Here is a 24,739-nt window from a genome sequence, read left to right as displayed (position 1 = left end):
GGCTATTGGGACTAACGCTGCTATGAGCATTCGTGTACAAGCCTTTGTGTGAACGTGGGTTTTCATTTCTCCTGGGTAGGTGCCTAGGAGTGGAATTTCCTGGGTTGTGTGGATTTCTATATTTAACTTTTGAGAGGCTGCCAAACTGCTTTCCACAGTGGTTGCACTAGTTTTCATTCCCACCAGCAATTCACGAGGGCTCCCTCCACCCCCAGTGTAAACCCCACAACTCAAGGAATTATTATTAACAGTCTGTTGGGGTTCTAGATCTGTGACCCTTGATCCACCCTACATTCTCTTATCACCAGGTTTGTTTTGGGTGTTGTCAAAATTTGGGGTTTTGGCATTGGATGAGACCTGATGTTGGTACTTGTAATATAAATAATGAGGCAGAAAGTTCAGGTCGAGACATTGGGTGAATTGAAGGGTTAACTCACCATGCCTTTCTTCTTTTATTATTATTATTTTTTTAAATTGAAGTATAGTTGATTTACAATGCTGTGTTGGTTTCAGGTGTATAGCAAAGTGATTCAGTTATACATATACATACATTCTTTTTCAGATTCTTTCCCCTCATAGGTTATTACAAAATGCTGAGTATAGTTCTGTGCTCTACAGTAGGTCCTTGTTGGTTATCTATTTTATGTATAACAGTGTGTATCTGTTAATCCCAAACTCCTAATTTGTCCCTCCCCCCCTTTCTCCTTTGGTAACCATAAAAGTTTGTTTTCTGTGTCTGTGGGTCTATTTCTGTATCATTGCTTTTAGATTCCACACATAAGCAGCATCATAGGATACTTGTCTGTCTGGCTTACTTCACTTAGTAGGGTTATCGCTAGGTCCATCCATGCCGCTGCAAACACCATGCCTGCCTTTCTTACTCCAAGCAGGTCTGCCATACATTAGCATCCCCCCCGCCGCCCCGTTCCAGCTTCTGCTTATGAGTTCTGCTTCTCCCCCCTTGTCTGAGCCCATCTAGACTCCTCACTGGGTGGGGTTGGGGGCTGGCGAGCAGACATAGAGGGTTCAGTCTATAGACAGATGTCTACCCAGAAGGAGATGGGGGTGAGGGGCCCTGACCCTGCCGTAGCGGGGGTGGGATTGACAGAGATGAGATCCAGACAGAAAGCCTGATCGTTCAGTCTGAGCTTGGTGGGTAGGCAGGCCCCTCTCACTTCCTCAGTGACAGCAGTAAACAGAACACAAGCTTCATTCCGGACAGAGATGGGTAAAGGAATCTTGCAAGCATTGCATTTTCAATGTGGGAAAGTGTTGTATAGACTTCAGTGACTTACTTTAAATTTCCACGAGGGAAAAAGCGAGTAATTTTATGGTGACCGTTAGAAGTTTTTAGGCCTTTGAGGAGAAACTTGACCGTGGGGCTTCTTGGCCAGACCTGGATGACCAGGTGGTAGAGCTGGGCCCTGGAGCTGACAGGGCCTTGGGGGCACCTGACCAAGGGGTGGTTGGTCCCCAGGCAGGAAGGCGGCCGCCTAGGGCCTGACTCTGCATGAGAGGGAGGTGTGGATGGGATGACGTTGGCTGGCCTGGTCTGAGCGGGTCTCTGAGGATCGGTCTCTGAGGATTGTGGCCTGTAAGTTAAGTAGTTAATGGGAGGCGGAAAGACTTAGAGAATCCAAGGTGATGACCTAGGTCAGCAGAGGAGCCAAGCCCCCCCTTTTCTTTCTTTCTTTTTTTTTTTTCCTTTTGGCTGTGCTGCGTGGCTTGTGGGATTCTACTTCCTTGACCAGGGATTGAACCCGGGCCCTCAGCAGTGAGAGCACAGAGTGCTAACCATTGGACTGTCAGGAAATTCCTGCCAAGCCCTTAACTAGAGCCCGAGGGGCTCAAACTCTGTTCCGTGGATGGTGTTTCTGCCATTTTATGAAGATGTAGCAACTGAGCCTCAGAGAGGTTAAGTGACTTGTCTAAGGTCACACAGTGAGTGAAAGAAGCCGCCAGAAATTCAAACTCCAGGCTGTTTCTGAAATCACTGCCACTCCGCAAGATGCTTTTTCTTTAGAGATGAATGGGACATACACAGAACAAAACAACCCACACTGAGTAATGAATGAATGTCCTCATGACAAGTTGCTGGGTCCAGGGGTGGGTAGACATTTTTACAGAGTGCTGCCTCCACCGCCTAGGCCCACTTTAGGAAGTAGAGGCTGCCTCTCATTGCATAACCAGCAACTGTTATTGTCTGTGTTGGCCCTGTTGACGTTGTTTATGGGCAGCAGGGAGGGTGAGAAACCACACAAAGTCAAAGGCCTGGAGGGCTCCAGCGGCGCTGCCAGGAAACAGAGACCGCGTTTTTCAGACACCCAGTGAGATGTGCAAAGAGCAGAAAATACATACAGAACTTCTCTGTGGCTCACATTTTTAAGTGAGTGTGTATGAATTAGTGTTGTAATAAAATAAAGTAAATGAAAGTAAGGTTATTATTTATAAATTATTAGGGGGGCAAGAAGCAGAGAAACTGGTGTTTTGTCCTGGCTCCTCTGCCTCCTGACTGTGTGACCCTGAGGTATCATTTCACTTCTTGGAATCTCAGTTTCCACTTCTGTAAAATGGGAAGGTTGCACTGGGAGTTCTCTAAACTCTTTCTTTAAATGAACTCTCTGTAATTATAAATGCTGTCTGTTTATGTTCTGTGTCAAGAGAAGTTTTATCCATAGACTTTTTCCTATGGCTTTGAATGAAATTTACACAGCCAGGGCTTCCCTGGTGACGCAGTGGTTGAGGGTCCGCCTGCCGATGCAGGGGACGTGGGTTCATACCCTGGTCCGGGAAGATCCCACATGTCGCGGAGCGGCTGGGCCCGTGAGCCATGGCCGCTGGGCCTGCGCGTCCGGAGGCTGTGCTCCGCAACGGGAGAGGCCACAACAGTGAGAGGCCTGCGTACCGCAAAAAAAAAAAAAAAAAAGAAATTTACACAGCTGGCCGATTTTTCAGTGGAAACTTGGTAGGGGAGCTTTAATTTACATAACAAAGGCTTAACTCTGAGCCACTTTATGGCTTCCGTAGCAGTTAGAAAGCTTTTGGGAGGGCCTTGAAAGTCATCTGCGGCGGGCGGGGGGTGGATGGGTGCGGTGGGGGGGGGGGGGGCGCGGGAAGAGGCTGTGTTTATGCAGTTCTCTCAACACTGACTTAACTCCTGTGAAGAGTGGGGTCTTTGACCTCAGTGGACAGGATGTGGTTTACAGAACATGAGGTGCTCTGGAAGAGCTTATGTAGTCAGCTGGGATGGTTTGGAAACACTGTTCCTATCTGGTGGAGCCTGCAAGTGCCCGGACCTGGGAGGGATCCCGGAGTAGTTCCGCGTGGCTGGACTGGAGGGTTCTTGTGGAGAACACAGGTCATCGGGGCCTGTGATGGCAGCCTCGTGAGCTGTGTTCAAGGAGCTTGCATCATAATCCTCAGGCAGTATGGGGCCACTGCAGGATATGTGTATTACAAAAGGTAACTAGGGACGTCCCTGGCGGTCCAGTGGTTAAGACTCTGTGTTTCCACTGCAGAAGGCGCGGGTTCGACCCCTGGTCCGGGAACTAAGATCCCGCATGCCCCGCTGCGTGGCCAATAAATAAATAAATAAAACTAAAGAAAAAAAAAGAAGCCTTAAAATTTTTTTAAACAAAGAAAAAGAGAAAGAAAAGGTCACTAGTGGTAGCTTGGGAGATGGAGGGCAAGAGACCGGAGTCTAGGGGTCCAGTGAGACGGATGCTCTGTTTGCAGGGAGCGGAGGCTGTAGGGCCTGGAGCCAGCCTCCCAGATGCCACCAGCAAGCCACAAAGTCACAAGAATTGGCAGCCAGGGCAAGAAGCAGGGCTGGGTAGCAACGAGCATCTTCTCACGCACCCACTGAGGAACGTGTCAGTCAGTGCTCCGGGTTGCAAGTGACAGAAACCAAACTCAAGCTGGCCTAGGTTTGAAAAAGTTCATTTACTGTGTCAAGTCGCTAAATGGTCAGGGGTGGCTGAACCAGGGCCCAACCATACGCTGGCCGGGTTTTGTCTCCCACTGTCTCTTGGCCCTGCTTCCCTCCCTCCTTGTTTCTCAGGCAGTCTCTCCCTGTGAGATGGGTTCAGGCTTTCAGCCTTTCAGGTTAACGACCCTGTGTGTGGGCGAGGAGGGCACCCTTTCGTGGTGCCTTCAGCCAAAGTGCTAGAGTAGGTTCTTATTGGCCAGTTTGGGTCACATGACCATTCTTGACCCTCGAGAGGACTCTTTTATTTAGCTATTTATTTATTTATTTGGCCGCACCGGGTCTTAGTTGCGGCATGCGTGCGGGATCTAGTTCCCGGACCAGGGATCGAACCCGGGCCCCCTGCACTGAGCGCGTGGAGTCTTACCCACTGGACCGCCAGGGAAGTCCTGAGAGGGCTCTTACAGGCCAGTTTTGGTCACATGCTTGTTCTTGTAGCAGCCACTGATTCTGGAAGATTCTGTGCTTTGACAGCCCTCCCCTTGGTGATATGCTAGCCCCTGGAGCACATGGAGGGGAGGGTCAGGGGATGCCCCAGAGGACACTGGTACCATCCCAGAGGGGCTGGAGGCTGGGCAGGGCAGGAGCTCAGAAGCTTCCTTTTGCCTGGTTACGGTTAGGGTTAGGGTGAGAGGTCAGCACAGAGTTTCCTTTTGCCTGGCCAGGGAGGCTTCTGTGACAGTGGTGTCATGACCTTGGGTGGGGTGAGTGGCCCAGAGGGAGGGAGGCGCCGTGGATCCGTGGCCTGTCCTAGGTGCTACTGCCAGCAAACATTTATTGAGGGCCTTGTCCCTTTTCTGAATCCCTCAGAATGTTATTTGCCTTTTTCATGAGCCTTAACTGTGCCCAGGGGTGATGGTCAGAATGTTTAACATTGGGCACCCATCAGAGTCCTTTCTGGAAGCTTCCACAGTGCCGGATGTTCATCCTTCCCTTGCTGGGTGCCGGGGTAGGTCTGGGAGCTCTGGGGAAGGGCCGCCGGGGAGAGGGGCTCCGGACAGCAGCTCTTTCCCAAGCTGTGTGGAGTCCTTCGGTGTTTTAACGCCCGCTGAACGCCGCCGGCTAGTTTGGAAGCTCTTGGGGCGGGGCTGGAGGAACTCCTCCTGGCTCGCACCCCTCCCCCACTCCTCCTTACACTCACACCCTCGAGGATTCCCCCTGGGCCACGGGCAGAGCGAGTGTGCCACTGGATTTGTGGAGGCCGCTGGAGAGAGGCCGGGAGATTGCTCTGGAAGTGACAGCTTTCTGCTGCTCAGCTGGGCTGAGTGCTTCTTCAGATCGGCTGCCCTTTCCTCTGAGCTTCGATGAGGCCGCTGCTGCCCACACTTGCTCTCTTTGCACCCAAGTTTTTTTTTCTCTTTCCTGTGAGCAGTTCGGGTTTACAGGCCTTGGAGAGTGTGCAAATATTTGACTTCAATTAAGGAAGTCCCGAACGAGGAATAGAAAGAGTTACTTCTCGTTTATTATTTCTGGGGAACTCGGGGGTGAGGGTGGGCATGACCTCTGATGCCCCAGCCACCTGGTCCTCCAGGGCGGTGCAGGCACCCAAGAGGCCAGGCCAGGCACAGTGCGGCGGGCCAGCTGGCCCAGGGTGGCCTGTGGGAAGAGAAAGGCAAGAGGGTGCAGAGTTTAGGGACTTCCCTGGTGGCGCAGTGGTTGAGAATCCACCTGCCAACGCAGGGGACACGGGTTCAAGCCCTGATCCGGGAAGATCCCACGTGCCACGAAGCAGCTAAGCCCATGCGCCACAACTACTGAGCCTGCGCTCTAGGGCCCGCGAGCCACAACTACTGAGCCCGTGTGCCACAACTACTGAAGCCCGCGCGCCTAGAGCCCGTGCTCCGCAACAAGAGAAGCCACCGCAATGAGAAGCCCGCGCACTGCAAGGAAGAGTAGCACCCGCTCGCCGCAACTAGATAAAGCCTGCGCGCAGCAACAAAGACCCAACGCGGCCAAAAGTAAATAAATAAAGAGGGTGCGGAGTTTGGAGACTTCTACCATGGGCCTGAATCTGGAGCACGGAGCAGGTGATGAGAAGGGTGGTGCCTTGGGTGAGTCATACCGTCTCTAGGTTCTGGTTTCCTTTTCACTGAAATGAGAGTAACGACCACAATGACAGCTTTTACTGTGGGCTTCCTCAGTGCTGCGGCCAGCCCTGGGACCCCAGGACCGAGAGGTGTATGGATTAGGGCTTCTGCTCACGGGTGCTCAGGGGCTAGTGGGGAAGGAGGCCCCTCCCCACCGGTGCTGCACATGAGACATGGGACAGGTCAGCCCTGGTGAACCGGAAGGGTCTCTGCCAGTTGGGGCTGGAAGGAGGGGAGCAGCTCGTGGCCCAGCTCTGGTTGCGGGGTCCTGCTGCCATCTGACCGTTGTCCCTGCAGCCAGAGGGAGGGACCCGTTGACAAGGGACTTCTTTCCCCAGCCCTAGCGCTGCCCTAGACAGTCCTCAGCAGAACCACCTTCCCAAGCCCTCAGGTGAAAAATACCAAGTCCCAGCCATGCCGCATAGTCACCTGGGAGCTTTCTGCAAACACCGATTCCCAGTCTGGGGAACACTGTTTCTAAAAAGCTCCCCACGTGATTCTGACCGCAGCCTGCTTCTCGGGGGACCTGCTGCCCGTTCCTGCCGAGGGGATGGATTCATTAGGGCTGGGGAGAGGTTCCAGCAACCAGATGCCTCAGGGGCTTCGCAACTGCACCTGGTTCCCAGCTCATTACTGTGTCCTGACCCTTTCGAGAGGCAGGGGTGGCATTCTCCGTGGATGTGCAGGACGCGGGATGTCCCCAGTGTGCCCCAAACCCCTGGGCACCAGCGGCAGGCCTGGGGTGCACGTGAGCCCTCTGGGGCACCTGGGCTTCCTCTGGGCGCTGCTTCCTCCCTGCTCTGGGAAGAGCCTGGATCCCTACCCCTGGGACTGTGTAGGGCCACGCTCAGGTGACCTAGCACAGTATCTCCCCGTACCCAGTGCCTGCTGCCCCAGTGGGACTCAGTGACAGCCAGCCACAGGCCTGGAACAGAAATCAAGCAGGACGGCCATGGCAGTTTAGAATCCGAATTTGAACCTGACAGGGGTGTTGGAGATCTGGTCGATATGATGCTCTTGCACTCTTGGGTTCAGAATCAGATTTTTCTAGCATTTTTACATTGATTTGGTTTCTCTCCTTCTAGAGAAATTCTATTTCTTGAAGTTCTACTAGGGGCCAGCCACTTTCTGAACATTGTGTCGTAGTAAATTTGCAAGGATTACAGAGGGAGAAACAAGATTCCCCAAGGAGTTGTGACACGTTTGCAAATGACTGAGTCAGGTTTCGAACCAAGGTCGGTCTGACTTCAAAGCTCATTTCTGTGCACAGAGATGTACTGTAGTTCCAGTTATGTAAAATCAGAGCTGAGCTGTTCCGTACGGTGGCTGCTAGCCATATGGGGCTATTTAAATAGAAATTAATAAAAATTAAACATAATTAAAAACTCAGTTACAGTAGCCAGAGTTCAGCCGCTCTGTAGGCACATGGGTCTGGTGCTATGGTATTGGACAGTGTAGGTATAGAACATCTTCAGCACTGCAGAAAGTTCTATCAGATAGTGCTGAGCTAGAGTGACCGAATGGCACAGACAGGGCTCCGGGCCTGGCACGTATGGCCGCGGATGGTTAGAGGAGGGGACATGGTGAGCAGGCCGTCTCACCCTATTGGCATCCGCTATTAGCGTCACCAGCTGTCCTGGTTTGCCTGAGACTGAGGGGTTTCCTGAGACTTGGGACTTGCTTTGCTAAAGCCGGAAAATTCCCAGGCAACCTGAGACGAGTCAGTTACTCTGTTTGCTGCACAGTGTCCCTGTAGATGTCACGCCTGTCCTCAGGTCCAGGACACAGAGTTGAGCAAAAACTTGCTGCAAGTTCGGGGGGAAGCTAGCTGATGGAGTGGCGGCACCATTCAGGTAAAGTGGGAAGAGTGCTCTGAGAAAGGGGAGCACCAGGTACGGTGTACCCGGAAGCCTCTCTGAAGCGGGGTACACCCGAGCTGAGAGTGGACATCTGGGGTGCAGTTAACCAGGTGAAGGAGTTTGGAAGTGTGCGGAAACTCAGTGATCAGCCCTGGGTAGTTAGGAGTTGGGAATCTTGGGAGACGGTTCTGACTCTGCTGTGATCCTGCTGTCTTCACCACAGGCATGTTCCTTTCCTTCCATGCTTCAGATTCTCTCACCTGTAAAACCAGGCAGTTAGACCAGATACCTGCAGTAATATTCTCTAGCTCCACCAATGTCACTTTTTCAGGTAAATTGTGATATGTCTTTAAAGGTAACAGCCCTACACTGACAAAGTGTTTCAGAAACAACATCTTTACCTTGCTTCTCTGTTAATGAGCTTCTTTCCTTTTCTCCAGTTTGAAAAGGGTAGGGCTAGGGCTAGCCCACAGGATTGAGGTTTTCCTGAGAGGGTATTAAGTCTGGCTGTTCAATTCCCAAGAGGTCTTTTCCTTCCTTGTTCACCTTCTTTCTTTCTTTCTTTATTTTAATTGTTGAAGTACAGTTGGTTTACAATGTTGTGTTAATTTCTGCTGTACAGCAAAGTGACTCAGTTATACAAATATATATACATTCTTTTTCATATTCTTTTCCATTATGGTGTATCACAGGATATTGAATATAGTTCCCTGTGCTATACAGTAGGACCTTGTTTTTTATCCATTCTCTATATGAGTTTGCATCTGCTAACCCCAAACTCCCAATCCATCACTCCCTCCCTCCCTCCCTCCCTCCCTCCCTCCCTCCCTCTTGGCAACCACAAATCTGTTCTCTGTGTCTCCCTTCTTCACCTTCTTGTTAGATTTCTTAACTCAGTGGTGTGCTGAGCTGCAGCATAAAAAGAAAAAGAAAGACCATTTATTTTTAAAATATTTATTTATTTATTTCGTTGCACCGGGTCTTAGTTGCAGCAGGCGGGCTCCTTAGTGCGGCTCCAGGGCTCCTTAGTTGTGGAATGAGAACTCTCAGTTGCGGCATGCATGTGGGGATCTAGTTCCCTGACCAGGGATCGAACCCAGGCCCCCTGCATTGGGAGCATGGAGTCTTATCCATTGCGCCACCAGGGAAGTCCCCCAGGCCACTTATTAAAGTACACAGTAATAATTAATGTTATTAGTTTAAAGAAATGATTGGTTAAAGCTTTAAAATATTTTGAACATTTACCAACACGTAAGCACTCTACTATGTAGTGTCTCCACTCCCCCTAAATGAGGGATTTTTTTTTTTTTTAAGGTTAAAGGCAAATTTATTACCTGGACATAGAGTAGCAAGTACTACAGCTTCATTAAACATATTGTAAAATATATAAGCAGTAGATCATGATACTCTGGAAGAAAGTGTAAGATGTGTATACATCTTCAGCTGAAATCAGCCTGTGCAAGGAGAATGGTTAAGCAACATGTAGAAACTATGTTTTGGATTTTATCCTGCTTCAGAATTCGACCCTGAAAATGGTCCATCGTTCCAGGAGAGAAGGGATGTAGAGGAAAATGATAATAAACGTTATTGCTGAATATTATCTTTGAAAGAGAATAGCTCAGTACAATAGCAGTGTCTCCCCAAATCTCAGGCCCTGGATTTGGGAGAAAGGTGAGCTCCTGAGTCAGGTCAGAGTCCTTCCACTTAGAGGGTTGCCACCTCGGGGAAGAGAGTATGTGAATAAAAGAAGCTCGAGTACATGCATACCTTGTTTTATTGTGCTTTGAAGATATTGCATTTTTTACAAGTAAAGATTTGTGGCAACCCTGTGTTGTCAGATAATACAAAGTGGCATAGGATTTAGTGTGGCATAAGTTTGGTGATGGGCGTCGAGAGGGTGGTGTGATTGATGAAAGCTGCAGTAGTTATTTTAACAGTGTTATCAACAACCATTTATCTCCTATGTGCTTATTTATTTTTATTTCCTAATTTCTGTTTCTAAATATTTAGGGCTGCCCCTGTGACCCTATCCTTTGCGTTTCCTTGTCACCCTTGGGTCAGAGTCACACTGTGTCACAGTAGCCAATCCACACTCTCCTTGGAGCCTGAGATCCTTGAAGATGGGAACTCTGTCCTCATATCCATCTCTCTGACACCTTTGGAGCTGCCTGGCGTGTGGCAGTCAGTCATGACATTCTTATTGAGCAAACCAAGCTGTTACTAGCCAAAGGCCCATGTGTGGTCACTTTCGACTTTGTTGTTTTAGTTGTCAAGGCTGCTATAACAAAATGCCACAGACTGGGAGCTTATAAACAACAGACATTTATTTCTCACTGTTCTGGAGGCTGAAAGTCTGAGATCCGGGTGCCAGCATGGTCGGGTAAGGGCCCTCCACCCATGACAGAAGGAGTGAGGGAGCTGTCTGGTGTCACCTTTATAAGGGCACTAATCCCATTTGTGAGGGTTCCACCCCCATGACCTCCCAAAGGCCCCACCTCCTAATACCATCACATTGAGGGCTTAGGATTCCAACATTGGAATTTGGGGGGGGACATAAACATTCAGACCAATAGTGCTTGTTATTGACGTATAATATGCATATAAAGAAGGGCACGTCATGAGTATTTTTGCATGTGTGTTGATTTAAAACATGAAGTGGCAGATGTTTGGAGATAGAAGGCAAAGAGAAGCAAAGGGTAGCATGCTCAGGTGTGAGCTGTGGAAAGGTCTCCCGATAACAGTGTGAATCCTGAACCAAGCACAGCAGATCTTCCAGCCTAGCTGCTGAACGCCTCTTCTGCTTAGCGCAACCCGACACAGATGCGGACTGGCGTAATTCATCTGAGCAGGGCAGCAAGAGGTTTGGAAATGTTCTAAATAAGACCTCCTCATCCTGATTAAGAAATTATATTCTTGTTTTTAAAACAGATTTTTGGTTTCTTAGTTAGAACTGAGGGGTAATGTGAACATAGAAAAATCGCCTTCCTAATTCAGGGTCAGGGAGGCAGTGGTAGGGAAAAGTCGGATTAAGAGACCACTTTGAGCTAATTGCAGTGTTAGCATTTTCAAGTGGCTATGCAAACTGCTGAGTGTTCACAAGTTACTTTTGCAGGGCCCCCTTGAATGTGCAAGATAAGCTAGCTACCTGTGCAATGATCACATTTAATATTTTTTTCACAAATTTATAGAAAGAATTGATGTGCTTAAAAGTCTATTTTTATAAGTTTGTTAAAGATTGCCCGGGTAATTTTTTTACATTCTTGCTAAGTCCTCCAGATAGTATAAAATAAGTTTCAACTGAAGTTATAAGAATTATCATGAATTCTTATAAATAGCTAACATTTGTTGAGTATTTAGTATGTATTAGCCACTGTTCTGGGGGAAAGTTTTATTAAATAAGTGATTAAGAGTTGTTGGAAATACCACAGAGCTCCTGTAATTGAACAGGATTATGGGTATACGTTTCTAATTTTATTAACAAGGATAGATTCTAGCCAATCATGGCTAAGAAAAAACAGCGTGTGATAAACAAGCCAATAAAATTACAAGATGAATTTACTGAGGAGAAGGAGTAATTATTTGAATTATTATTTTTTTGTTTAATTAACATTTATTAAGTGCCTTCTGGGTAACAGGCCCTGTTAGGTACTTTTACATCTGCTGTTTTATTTAATTAGGATGCGTTTTTCACTTCCAGATAAGATTTCCCATGGGCTTCCTTTGTCTAATGAGTTATCCTAGGCCCGTGCTTCACTGTCCTGTTTGCACCGTACAATCACCTGGGGATCTTTGGAAAACTATAGTGCTGGAGTTTCATCCTTAGAGAGTCTGTTTAATTGTGCGGGCTTGGGATCCAGCGGCAGTATTTTTAAAGGTTTTCCTCCCTCCCCTGTGGGCTCTGGTTGAGCCGGGGTGAGAACCACTATGCTAGGCTGTTTGAGATGTTATTTCACTGGCAGAAAAATATTGCCTTAAACTCTTCAGCAATAAGCAACTATTGCAAACTTTGGGAGTTTGCTGTGCCAGGTGGATATAAGTAAAACACCTGCTTTGCTTTGTCTGTTTCCTATTAACTGGGATATGGGAAGTGTCAGAATAATAATTAAATGAAGCAGGCTAGAAAATGTCACCCTCAGTGTCTCAGACCCAGAATTTCCAGGTGCACTTAATTTGTCACCTGGGTTTTGCTCGGGGGTGGTTTCAGAAACATCATGCCAGTGACTTGAATGCTAAGTTTTTTTTTTTTTTTTTTTAAGAAAAAAGTACTCTAAGGAACTTCTACACTAAAGGTAATTCCTTTAAATGAAATACATGTGTATGTACACAGTATAGATTTGTGAATAAAAACTTTAGGAGGACACAGGAATTATGAGGAATTCTTTTGATGGAGGGGTTATATAGGTCGAAATGGCCTCCTTAAAAATCGTGTTTGCTGTCACAGTAAAGCTAATGTCAAAACATTAAAAAAACAAGAGGGAACTAAGTGGTTTGGGGAGCTCAACTTTTCTTTAAAAATTCTTATAGCCTGAGATCACATAATAGAGATTTAACCTAAAAAATGATCCGTAATCCAAGAACATATTCAATCCCTAAAAACTTTTTTAGTCACCTTCATAAAATAGATTTGTTTCAGTGGGAACTTTTAGTCCTGCCTAGAAAATCCCAGGAGTTGTGAAAGTGTGGTGTAATTGGCGGTCAGGTAAAGGAAAGATTCCGTTAGACCTGCCAACATTAAGCATTTTCCCCTAAAATAAGCAACGTTTCTGGTAGGTGTGACTAGATAGCCTTCCATTGAAGAAAGTTGTCCAAAAAAAAAAAAAAAAAACGAAAGAAAAAGAAAGAACGTTGTCCCCCTTTTAAAAACATTATATTGCATTTGCTAAGAGACCTTGGGCAAGTCATATCATTCTTTCGGACCTGAGGTTCTTCATTGGTAAGTAAGGGGGGCTGTTGGTTTTCCGATGGGGCTTTGCTGAGCACCTGGAGTGGCTTAGAGAGCCCTGGCAGAGGAGTTTTGAGCTGGTACCTCTCTGGGTCTCTGGGTTTCCCGCTCTGGCCTCAGACAGAGCTGCTGTCTGGGGCAGCTCTGGATGGGTGCTCATTTGCAGAGAGAGGAAATCCTTTCGTTCTGCATGTGTTTTTGATGACCTACTGTAAGTCAGGAATAATACCAGGTGCTGGGGACACCAGGATATGACCAAAACAGAGTGGGAGCCCCCAGGTAGCTTGAAGTGTCCTGGAGCAGACAGACAGGGACACAGATAATTCTAGTGTTTCTTCAGCTAGGTCAGGGGCTGGGTGGGAGAAGGTTGGTCAAATAACTGTGTATGTGAGCCTTGGGTGTAGTTTTTTAGAAACAAATGACAAGTAGAGGACAGTTCCCTCCTTGAGTCACTGCCTAGTCACTCTCAAAGGGAAAAGAAAGAGGAAGGAGGAGGGCCCACGTGGGATGCTTGGGACTTCCCTCGTGCCCTGGAGTGGACTCAGGGACTTGGCTGTGCTGGTGAAAGGGCTGTTGGGAAAAGAGGACGAACTGGGCTCTCAGAAGACCACAGAATTAGCCCTTAGGACTGGGATGGCCCCTGGGAGGTCATCTAGTCCAGGCAAGTTACTCTGGCAAGCCCACCTGCCTACATATCCAGGTCTACATATCCTATGTCTCTCTCCCTACCTCTTGTGCTTGACCTTGTGGACCAGCAATTTGGTCTGTGGGCCTTTGCAAGTGCTGCCAGTTCTAGTTGGATCCCCTCGGTTGGGCAAATTCGAACTTGTCTTTCAGTTCTCAGCTTAGATAACACCTCCTTGGGGAAGTCTTTCTTATAGCCATCACTTTCCATCCCCTGCTGAATTAATTAAATACCCTTTCCTGTGATTGCCCAGCACCTGTACTCACCCCTGTTGTAATACTTTTTGTTACTCCATTGTAATTGCATGTCAGCCTGTAATTGCCCCATTAATCGATGAGAGCCCTTTGTGGCTGGGATGGTTTAATTCCTGGAATTATTCCCATGGCCACATGCTTGGTACATCGTAGGTGCTCAGTAGATAGTTCCTGAATGAATGAGTGTCCTCACTTGACAGCAGCGGCTGCAGGAGCTCAGAGAGGTTCAGTGACTTGACCGAAGTCACACAGCTCTGGGAGACCGAGATGGGACTAGAGCCCATGCTATGAGTCTAAAAAGGAGACAAGATCAGATCCAGTTTCTGGAGTCATGGTCCTGGTTCTCTCTGCCCATATAGAGGAAGTGAAACAAAGTCACCCCTGTTTTGAGATGAACACTTTCCTTCTAGGGGAGACATACTCTATCTCCTGGGTTTGTCTCTAAGTGATGCAAAGACCAGCTTACTCTTCATGTTTAAAAGAACTCTTCATGTTCTTAAAATAAAACCAAACAAAGAGTTTTGGGGGCTTCCCTGGTGGCGCAGTGGTTAAGAATCCGCCTGCCAATGCAGGGGACACGGGTTCCAGCCCTGGTCCGAGAAGATCCCACATGCCGTGGAGCAACTAAGCCCGTGCGCCACAACTACTGAGCCTGTGCTCTAGAGCCCGTGAGCCACAAGTACTGAACCCACGTGCCACCCCCGCACATCTAGAGCCCGTGCTTCGCAACAAGAGAAGCCACTGCAATGAGAAGCCCGCGCACCGCAATGAAGAGTAGCCCCCACTCGCCGCAACCAGAGAAAAGACCGTGTGCAGCAACAAAGACCCAATGCAGCCATAAAAATAAAATGAAGTAAAAATAGTTCCTTAAAAAAAAAAAGTTTTGTGAGAGTGAGTTAGTATGCTTTTTTCCAATTTCTGGGACTTTCAGCCAGGACCCTAAAATTTTTCCCAAGTAAACAGCTTGTCCTGTTTTCTGTTTTGTAAATCTGGTCAAAGAATCAGAAAGAAAGAAAAAAAAGTCCTTTATGTAGCTGCAAGACATAGCGAGTGGAGTCAGAACTGTCATCATGTCTCTGGGCATCTGTGTGCGCGTGTGTGTCGTGTGGTACATGCACGCGCATACACGCAGAGTATGGAGGGTGTGCACACATCTGAGGTCTTAGCTTGTGAGTATGTTTAAATGGTTCCTAAATGAAATCCCCTTTTTCTTTGGCCACTGGGCAGTTTTGTGAGTTTTCTTTAAAAGAGAATTTTAAACCACACTCAGGCAACAACGGAAAGAAAACCTGTACTGGTGAACAAGAGGATTGCTGGCAAAGTAGCAGGAGTGGTTGACGTGATCGGCTGATAATGTTCTCCCACGACACTTAGGAAGGGCCCCCAAACCTTTTGTGAATAAAGTGAGGCTGGTTAAGTGGCTTCCGGTAGTCTCAGCCCCCGATGAAAAGCAAAGAGAAAACACCAAGGCAGCTGAAGATTTAATCAGAATTAAGGCCAGAAGAGGGCATTCTTCCAGGCAATAATAAGAGCGTCTAGACACTGCAGACCTTGCTCCTATCTTCACACTAAATGCTGGTGAATCGGTTCGAATGGGATATTGTTTAACTGTGGTTTTATGGAGACTCCCTTTGATTCATAAGTATTTGTCACTGTAAGAGATTTTGAGGGTGGCAAGGATGGTGTAATGTACATGTTTGTTTTCCTTTCTCTGCGGTGTAGAAATCTAAAGCAGGAAGTGATTCAGGGGTAGAATGACTAAGACCAGTTCAAACTCAAGTTGAGCTGAGTGTTTTGCTGAGACTAAGACTTGCTGAGGTACCCCAGAGTTCCAGCATCCTTTATCTTAGAATTCTGAGTCTGAAAGGACAGCCAGGCCCCACCTTCTATGTCCCTGGGACAATGCAGTCCAGCCAAACTGTGCCTTCGTCAGAGGAGTTTGATTTGGGTTTGCTCTTTACTTGCTGTGCAACCTTCAGCAAGTTACTTAACATCTCTGAATCTCCATTTCCTTTTTTTTTTTTTTTGAATCTTCATTTCTTTATTTGTAGTACACAAGACTATTTTGAACATTAAATGAGAAAAACGTTTGTGAAACATGCTCTGTAAACTATAATGGTCGGGAGAAATGTTATTTGGATTGAAATGCTATTGGATAGAAATGCTATACTGGGTTGTTATTCCTGGTACAGGAAAAAACAACAGTGGTTAGGATTTACTGGAGGCTTTTTTGTGTGCTGGAATCTTGTGACTTGCTTAATCCTTGCTATAACTCTGTTTTACAGGAGAAGAAACTGAGGCCTGGAGTTTGAGTAATTCGTTCAAGGTTACCAAGTTGGTAAGTAACAGAGCTGGATTTGACCACCCGGCTTCAGAACTAAGAGCTTCCTTTGAATTACCTTAAGCTTCGCAACAGCCCTAGAAAGTTGAGGTTCAAAGAAGAGAAGTAACCTTGCCAAAGTTTATTCCACTGGTAACGGGTCGTCTTAGTCCGTTCAAGCTGCTGTAACAGAGTACCATAGACTGGGTGGCATATATACAACAGAAATTTAATTCTCACAGTTCTGGAGGCTGGGAAATCCAAGATCAAGGTGCTGGCACATTCGGTGTCTGGTGAGGCCCACTTCCTGGTTCTTTGTGTTATAACTTCACATGGTGAAAGGGGCAAGAGAGCTTTCTGAGGTCTCTTTTATAAGGGTGCTAATCCCATCCATGAGGGCTGCATCCTCATGACCTAATTAATCACTTCCCAAAGGCCCCACCTCCAGATACCATCATATGGGGGGTTGGTTCCAACATATGAATATTGGCGGGGGGACACAGACACAAACAGTACACTGCAGGGGTCGATTCAGTATTCCCGTGCAGCAGTCTGGCTCGAGAATTACTGCTCTTAACCACTGTAAACTTGCTGCTCTTGTAAAGCCCCTCACGGAAAACCAGTTCTGTGAGCCTGGGTGCCCTCTACCCCCGAAAGGGCACGTCCCTTTTCTGCCCTTTCCCTACGCTTCCTGGTACCCTCACTCCCCTCCATTTGACTGTCCATCTCTGGAGAGGTTTAGCCATAGAACGAAGACAGAACTGGCAGAATGTTATCCAGCAGTCTCTCCTGCATGCCTTTAACTTTTATTTTAGTTGAGGTATGACTTACGGACTGCATAACGCACATCTTTTTTAAAAAATTTAATTTTATACTGGAGTATAGTTGATTAACAATGATGTGTTGGGAAGAGATATGGGAACATATGTATATGTATAACTGATTCACTTTGTTATAAAGCAGAAACTAACACACCATTGTAAAGCAATTATACCCCAATAAAGATGTTAAAAAAAAAAAAAGAAAAAGAACATTAAAACCTTCAAATGGAAAAAAAAAACAACAATGATGTGTTAGTTACAGGTGTACAGCAGAATGATTCAGTCATACCCATAGAATGCACACATCTTAATCATATATCTTGATGAATTTTTAACATGTTACACTCATCGAGCCGCCACTCAGATCAGGATACACGGTATTCCCGTCACATAAGTTCCCTCATGCCCCTTTGCTGTTAGTACTGCCCCTGGAGATAGCCACTATTCTGACTTATAGAAGTCAGATCATGTCTGTCATAGCATAGGTTCCTGCTTCTATCCTATCCAGATCCATATATACTTGCTCCACAGAAACAAAATAGAGGGCTTCCCTGGTGACGCAGTAGTTAAGAATCTGCCTGCCAATGCGGGGACACAGGTTCAAGCCCTGGTCCTGGAAGATCCCACATGCTGCGGAGCAACTAAGTCCTTGAGGCATAGCTACTGAGTTTGTGGTCTAGAGCCCGCGAGCCACAACTACTGAGCCCGCGCGCCTAGAGCCCATGCTCTGCAACAAGAGAAGCCCGCGCACTGCAACGAAGAGTAGCCCCCACTCGCCGCAACTAGAGAAAGCCTGCGCATAGCAATGAAGATCCAACACAGCCAAAAATAAAATAAATAAAACAAACAAACAAAAACAAAATAGAGGTAAAAATCACACTTTAAATAGCATGGGTGACCCTGTCTTTCCACCAAGCAGGCATGTCTCTTGGAGTGAGCTGAATGGGAGACACAGATCTGCTGTTCCTTCTGTTGGTCTTTGTTCCGATGGCTTTTTAGGGGGTGAGCATCTTGTGCTATCGGGTGTGTTTCTCATATTTATAGATTTTAATTATCATACAACGTGGCCCCCAAATCCAAGCCGGCTATTTCTTCTTGTGCTCAACCTAAGAAACGCAGTCCAGTGCTGAAGAAAAAACTGGCTGTGTTGCACTTAATGGGAGATGGTTTGTCCATCTCCGTGATGAGCCTTTATTATGGGATTATCAAGGGGAATTCTGATGCCCTTCCACTTTCATATTACAAGTAGACCTTAGAGGCTAACCCTTGAGTAAGAGGCAGTTGTAATGTGGACAGAACTCCAGCATGGGTAATTGGGTGTATTAGACTTGGTGACCTGGAACACTTCTGGCAACATGGTGGACTGACTTGTGTGACTCCTTCCTGATAGGAACACAGAGTTGACTGAAATACAACAACTATATCTAGGGGAGCTCATCAGAAAGGGAAGTCTACAAGTGTCAAAAATGAAGAGAGGAGTCTAAGCCAAATGGTTATGTGAGCTGAAAGCCTGACGGCTTATGGGGCTTCTGCACCCAGATGGAGGCTGTAGAGTCTGGGAGTTAAGCTTTTAAGACCACAGTGGGTCTAGAAATGAGACCTGGGTCCAAGGTGGGCTTGAGTGCCCAGGAGCGTTAAACATTACACGTCTTCATGAAAAGGGGCTAGAAAAACTCCACTGTCTGGAGAAACAGAGAGGAAGCTTGTTTTGAGTGGAAAAAAGTCACCAGCAAGAAATGAAAAACCTGGGTCTGTACCGTATGTAGTTGTGGAATCTATATTGTTATTGTCATGAGATATGAGAACTCCTCAAGCTGAGAAATTAACATAAAAACTGGCTGCCTACTGTGGGAATCCCTAACACAAACACACAATCACTCCACGAGGATACTTCAACAACCCAGACCTAACAGGACTCCTACAGAAAGAACCCTAGGATGAGTTCACAATTAAGTCATATGGACTACTCAGGAAATGAATGACTTTGAGTTGAAAGCAATAGAACCATCTAAAAGAGACTATAAGATAGTGTATATATATATATATATATATATATATATATATATATTTTTTTTTTAAAGTATCATGTTTTCATTTTAACTATTATTTTTTAAAATTTATTTATTTTTGGCTATGTTCGGTCTTCGTTGCTGAGCGCAGCCTTTCTCTAGTTGTGGCGATGAGACGCTACTCTTCGTTGTGGTGCACGGGCTTCTCATTTTGGTGGCTTCTCGTTGCAGAGCATGGGCTCTAGGTGCACGGGCTTCAGGAGTTGTGGCATGCAGGCTCAGTAGTTGTGGCACACGGGCTTAGTTGCTCTGTGGCATGTGGGATCTTCCCAGACCAGGGATCAAACCTGTGTCCCCTGCATTGGCAGGCAGATTCTTAACCACTGTGCCACCAGGGAAGTCCCAAGCCAGTATATTTTCAAATGATTAAAGACTAAAGGTGATTCAAAAATGTAATGAAAGACAGAAAAATAATAGGTTGATTTGAAAAGCTGCCACATGGAAATGAAAAGTAGTCATTGAAATTAAAATCTAACAAAAGGGTTAGCTGACAGACTAGACATAGTGAAAGAGATAATTAGTGAACTGGAAGACAATAATAAAGTTTACGTTTGTTAAGTCCTTAATATGTGCCAGACACTGTTCTGTGTCCTTGCATTAACTCATTTAATCTTCAGAACAAAATTATAAGGAAGGCGTTATCATTATCATCTGTATTTTATAGATGAAGAAACTAAAGTGTAGTAGTTCAAGCCACTTGCCCAAAGTCACAGAGCTGGTAATGATGGAGCTGGGATTTGACCCCCGGTTGCCTAGTGTAGCCTAGAGTCTGTGTTTGCAATTACTACACTGTAGAAAATCATCAAGAATAAGCACTAAGTGATAAAGAGATGGGAATATGATAGAGGGGCATGGAGGAGAGAAGGAGAGGGTACTACTTAGGTCTCAGCACAGGGACTAGGGGAGAGGCATCATTAGAAGACAGAAAAATTAGCTGTCCCTTCACATCTCCTCCAGTCCTTAGGTTCCAAGAACTTGTGCCCCTATTGAGGGCAGAAATATTCAAAGAAGGGTAGCAGAGCCTCAGTTTCCACTATAGTATGAATTGATGGGCTGATGTTTGACAAAGGTCTCTCTGGGGGAAAGAAAAGAAGCCCTGACTGTAGCATTTACCAATGTCTATGGTATAAATACTTCCACCACAACCAAGTTCAAGCTACCGACATAATGTCAGTGAACATGGCCTTGGGAAGAGATGTGCGTAGTTGGCTCTTTTGAGCCAGTCTGAGCCAGCTCAGCAAACCAGGGGGTCTGACGTTCATTCTCTTTTAAGCTCTGATCTCTGGGTTGTGCATCCAAGGGGCAGAATTTTCAGGAAGTAGTAGTATCATGTGTAATATCACAGGGGCAGGAAGAGACAGTGGGACAAGAGTGGAGCTCTGCCCCCACTTTCTTCCCTTGAATTTAAGAAACAAGAAAACATTTTGTGAATGTGTGTGGAGAGACTGGCATCCTTATGACACTGTTGGTGAGAATGAAAGTGAGTCCAAGCTCTTTGAAGGCCATTCAGCACCATCTGCCAACATTTTAAGTGCAAGTACTCTTTGACCCCGCAATTCCACTTCAAGGGTTTTATCTTATAAATCTCATCTTTCCTGCAGTTACACATACGTGTGAAGATGTGTGTAATGTATGTTCATTGCAGCATTGTTTGAAATAGCAAGACCCTGGAAGCAACTGAAATAAATGTATGTCAGGAGAGGATTGATTGAAGGGATTATGGTATATCCTTACAGGAGAATACTGGGCCACTGTTTAAAATAGGTCGTATATACCAAGAAGGAATCATCTCCAGGATGCATTCTTTTTTTTAATATATGTAAATTTATTTATTTTAATTTTGGCTGCGTTAGGTCTTCGTTGCTGTGCGTGGGCTTTCTCTAGTTGTAGCGAGCAGGGGCTACTCTTCCTTGTGGTGCGTGGGCTTCTCATTGTGGTGGCTTCTCTTGTTGCGGAGCATAGCTCGAGGTGCTCAGGCTCAGTAGTTGTGGCATACGGGCTTAGTTGCTCCGCGGCATGTGGGATCTTCCCGGACCAGGGATTGAACCCGTGTCCCCTGCACTGGCAGACAGATTCTTAGCCACAGCACCACCAGGGAAGTCCCCATTCTTTTTTTTTTTAATTGAGATGTTCTTTATAGTTGACATATAACACTATATTAGCTTCAGGTGTACAACATAATGATTCCCTATTTGGATATAATGTGAAATGATCACCACAGTAAGTCTAGTTAATATGCATCACCATATATAGTTACAACGTTTTTTATTCTTGTGCTGAGGACTTTGCAGATCTACTCTCTTAGCAACTTTCAAATATGGACTGTAGTATTATTAACTATAGTCACCACACTGTACTTACATCCCCATGATTTATGTACTTTAGAACTGGAAATTTGTACATTTGACCCCCTTTACCCATTTTTCCAACTCCCCAACCCCCAATTCTGGCAACCAGCAATCTGTTCTCTGCATCTATGATTAGGGATTTTTTTGTTTGTTTGTTTTTTAGAGTCCACATGTAAGTGAGATAATACGGTATTTGTCTCTCTCTGACTTATGTCACTTAGCGTAATGCCTTCAGGGTCCATCCATGTTGTGGCAAATGGCAAGATTTCCTTCTTTTTTATTGCTGAGTAATAGTTCGTTATATACATATATACAATAGATCACATTTTCTTTATCCATTTAGTCCAGCATGCATTCTTTTTTATTATTAATTTATTTATTTTTGGCTGTGTTGGGTCTTTGTTGCGGTGTGAAGACTTCTCATTGTCGTGGCTTCCCTTGTGGCAGAGCACGCACGGGCTCTAGGTACACGGGCTTTAGTAGTTGTGGCACATGGCTTCAGTAGTTGTGGCTCGCGGGCTCTAGAGCACAGCCTCAGTAGTTGTGGCGTGTGGGCTTTGTTGCTCCGTGGCATGTGGGGTCTTCCTGGTCCAGGGCTCAAACCCACGTCCCCTGCACTGGCAGGCGGATTCTTAACCACTGTGCCACCAGGGAAGCCCCCCTGTTTAACTTTTGAGGAAAAGTTGAGGCAATGGTGGGTCTCGGGTGGATGGAGGATATCTTACTGTATATCCTTTTTTTTTTTTTTTTTCGGTTCGCGGGCCTCTCACTGTTGTGGCCTCTCCCATTGCAGAGCACAGGCTCTGGACGCGCAGGCTCAGCGGCCATGGCTCACGGGCCCAGCCGCTCTGCGGCATGTGGGATCTTCCCAGACCAGGGCACGTACCCGTGTCCCCTGCATCGGCAGGCGGACTCTCAACCACTGCGCCACCAGGGAAGCCCTGTATATCCTTTTTTTAAAAAAAATTTTTACAGAATTCCCTGGCGGTCCAGTGGTTAGGACTCTGCACTTTCACCACCAAGGGCACAGGTTTGATCCCTGGTCAGGGAACTAAGATCCCACACGCCGCACAGAGCAACAACAACAACAAAAATTGTTTGTGTTTTTTTTTTTTTAGGCATAAGCATATGATATTTTTATTGTTAAAAACAAACTAATTAACAAAAACTTCACTTTGGGAGCTTTCAATCCAAACCCCTCTTATTTTTAGGGGAGATTGGCAGGTCTCCATGGGGTTGCTGATCCCCAGCATTTATTGAGCACATGCCAAGTACCAGGCACTTGCCCATGTTGTCATACGCTGTGGGTCTCTCCATTGTCTGACTCTTCCTGGACTCTAGTAGTGGCCTGGTCAGTGTGTGATAAACAATAATCCCATTTTCAGGAAGAGGGGAGGTAAAGTCTTTGTGGGAAGTCATGTGGCACGCAAGGAGAAGAAGTGGAATTCAACAGCAATCTTAAAAGTGCTTTGTGAACAGAGGGAACCAAGCCGCTTCTTAGCAATCCCAGTTATCTGCAAGGCATCTCAAGCCTCTCTCCCTCCTGCCATTAATCCCCGGAATCTCTCTTGAGACCACATGAAAGTGTTCTATCAGTGTTAATTTTTCCAGCTCTAAGATTCTTTGCTCTGGAAAGTTGGAGCTGTGTTTCTGGACCAAATGAATCGCGGATGTGTTTAGAAACCACAAAGGCAAGGAGAATTTGTCCTGTGCTGTCCTCCTTTTCTGACTTATTTTATCTTCACAACTCTCCTGTTGAGTTCACATCATCAAAGATCTAAGAGACACTGGCTCTGTTCACTTAAAAAGAGCGACCTTCAGGGCCTTTCTTAGCAAAATAGATGTTCTCAGAGGTGCTTTCATTGTTGCCCTTGTTGTTTTCAGCAATCCAGCCACATTTCTAGCCCATCATGATATGTTTTATGGAACCAGAGGCTTGCTTTCTCTCTCTCTCTCTCTCTCTCTCATCATTTGGTAATAAATTCAGTAAATAGGTTATACGTCTTGAGAGGGCTGTTGTGATGTTTTTGTTTTAATTTATTTATTTAATTTACTTATTTTTGGCTGCACTGAGTCTTTGCTGCTGAGCATGGGTTTTTGTCTAGTTGTGGCGAGCGGGGGCTACTCTTCGTTGTGGAGCACGGGCTCTAGAGCGCAGCCTCAGTAGTTGTGGTGCACGGGACTAGTTGCTCCGCGGCATGTGGGATCCTCCCAGACCAGGGCTCGAACCCATGTCCCCTGCATTGGCAGGCAGGTCCTCAACCACTGCGCCACCAGGGAAGCCCCTGTTGTGATGTTTTTGTGATTTGATCAACAGTAATCCAAACGGGCAGAAAAACTGGAGTGAAAACTTAAGTTCATGGAATCAAAATCACAAAACCTGACCTGAATATTATTTAAGAGTGTAACATCATCTGTAACACTGGGATGAAATTCTTGCAAGGGAGGGCTGTTTGACCCTGCTCTCGACTGTTGCTGTTTTGTGGGCTCATCCAGAGAGCCCCCTTTAGTGCTTTAAGTGCACCCATCCTGCAGTGTGGGATGTCATGGTTTTGGTTTTGGTTTACTGTGAGATGACTGTGTATCAACAGTGTTGACTTCCCCTAACAGTAATGCTATCGTCACTGCCTGAATGAAGATACAGAGGACGTTGAAGTGATATTTCTTGCATGAGGCCTGCCCTGACTCCTCCCTGTGTTCCCACTGCGCTGAGCATTGCTTTCTGTAGTATTTAGTTCAAGCAGTTATCTTATTGGCTTTATTTTTTTAATGCCCTTTTGTTGTTATTACTATTTACTTATTTATGTATTGGCCGCACCGCGCAGCATACAGAACTTCCCCGACCAGGGATTGAACCCATGGCGCTTGCAGTGGAAGCGCGGAGTCTTAACCACTGGACCGCCAGGGAAGCTCTGTTGGCTTTAAATAATTGTAGTTGTTTGTAGCTGTCTCCACCTCAGACCAGGTGCCAGGAAAGATGGCCTGGATCCTCTCGCTTCATCTGCTTATAACCAGCATGCAGCTTATGTCGCGGCACTCCACATTTCATGAGTTAGGATTCTTTTGACCTTGTAACAGAACCCCACCTTGAACTGGCTTCCACAGAAAGGGGTTTTGCTGGTTTATGTAGCTGCAAAGTCCAGGGATGGAACTGAAGGTATGGAGGCTTAGACAGTGTTGCTGAGGCTTACACAGGTTTTCTGCATCTCTCAGTGCTGCCTACTATTTCTTTTTGGATTGTGGCGGCAAGATATCTGTCAGCAGTTCTAGCAGCAGGGAAGAAAAGGCCACTTACCCAACAGTTCAACAAAAGTCTTAATATCTCTGATTGGTCTTCCCTGATTGGTGCCCGTTCCTAACCAATCCCTG

General features: G+C 46.3%; 1 protein-coding gene across 2 annotated transcripts in view; it reads left to right on the top strand.

The window, feature by feature from the left end:
- The window catches only part of CYRIB (CYFIP related Rac1 interactor B), a 153,887-nt gene that overhangs the window by 22,738 nt on the left and 106,410 nt on the right, over window positions 1-24,739 (top strand). For both annotated transcript variants that reach the window (XM_082858609.1, XM_082858612.1), the window contains exon 2: window positions 16,098-16,150. The gene's annotated coding sequence lies outside the window, so the exon portion shown is untranslated. The remainder of the gene's footprint in view (window positions 1-16,097; window positions 16,151-24,739) is intronic.

The sequence above is a fragment of the Leucopleurus acutus genome, assembly GCF_964270905.1.
Source record: "Leucopleurus acutus genome assembly, chromosome: 17".
NCBI lineage: Eukaryota > Metazoa > Chordata > Mammalia > Artiodactyla > Delphinidae > Leucopleurus > Leucopleurus acutus.
Note: the sequence above shows the minus strand (reverse complement) of the source record. Positions and strands in the feature narration are given on the sequence as shown.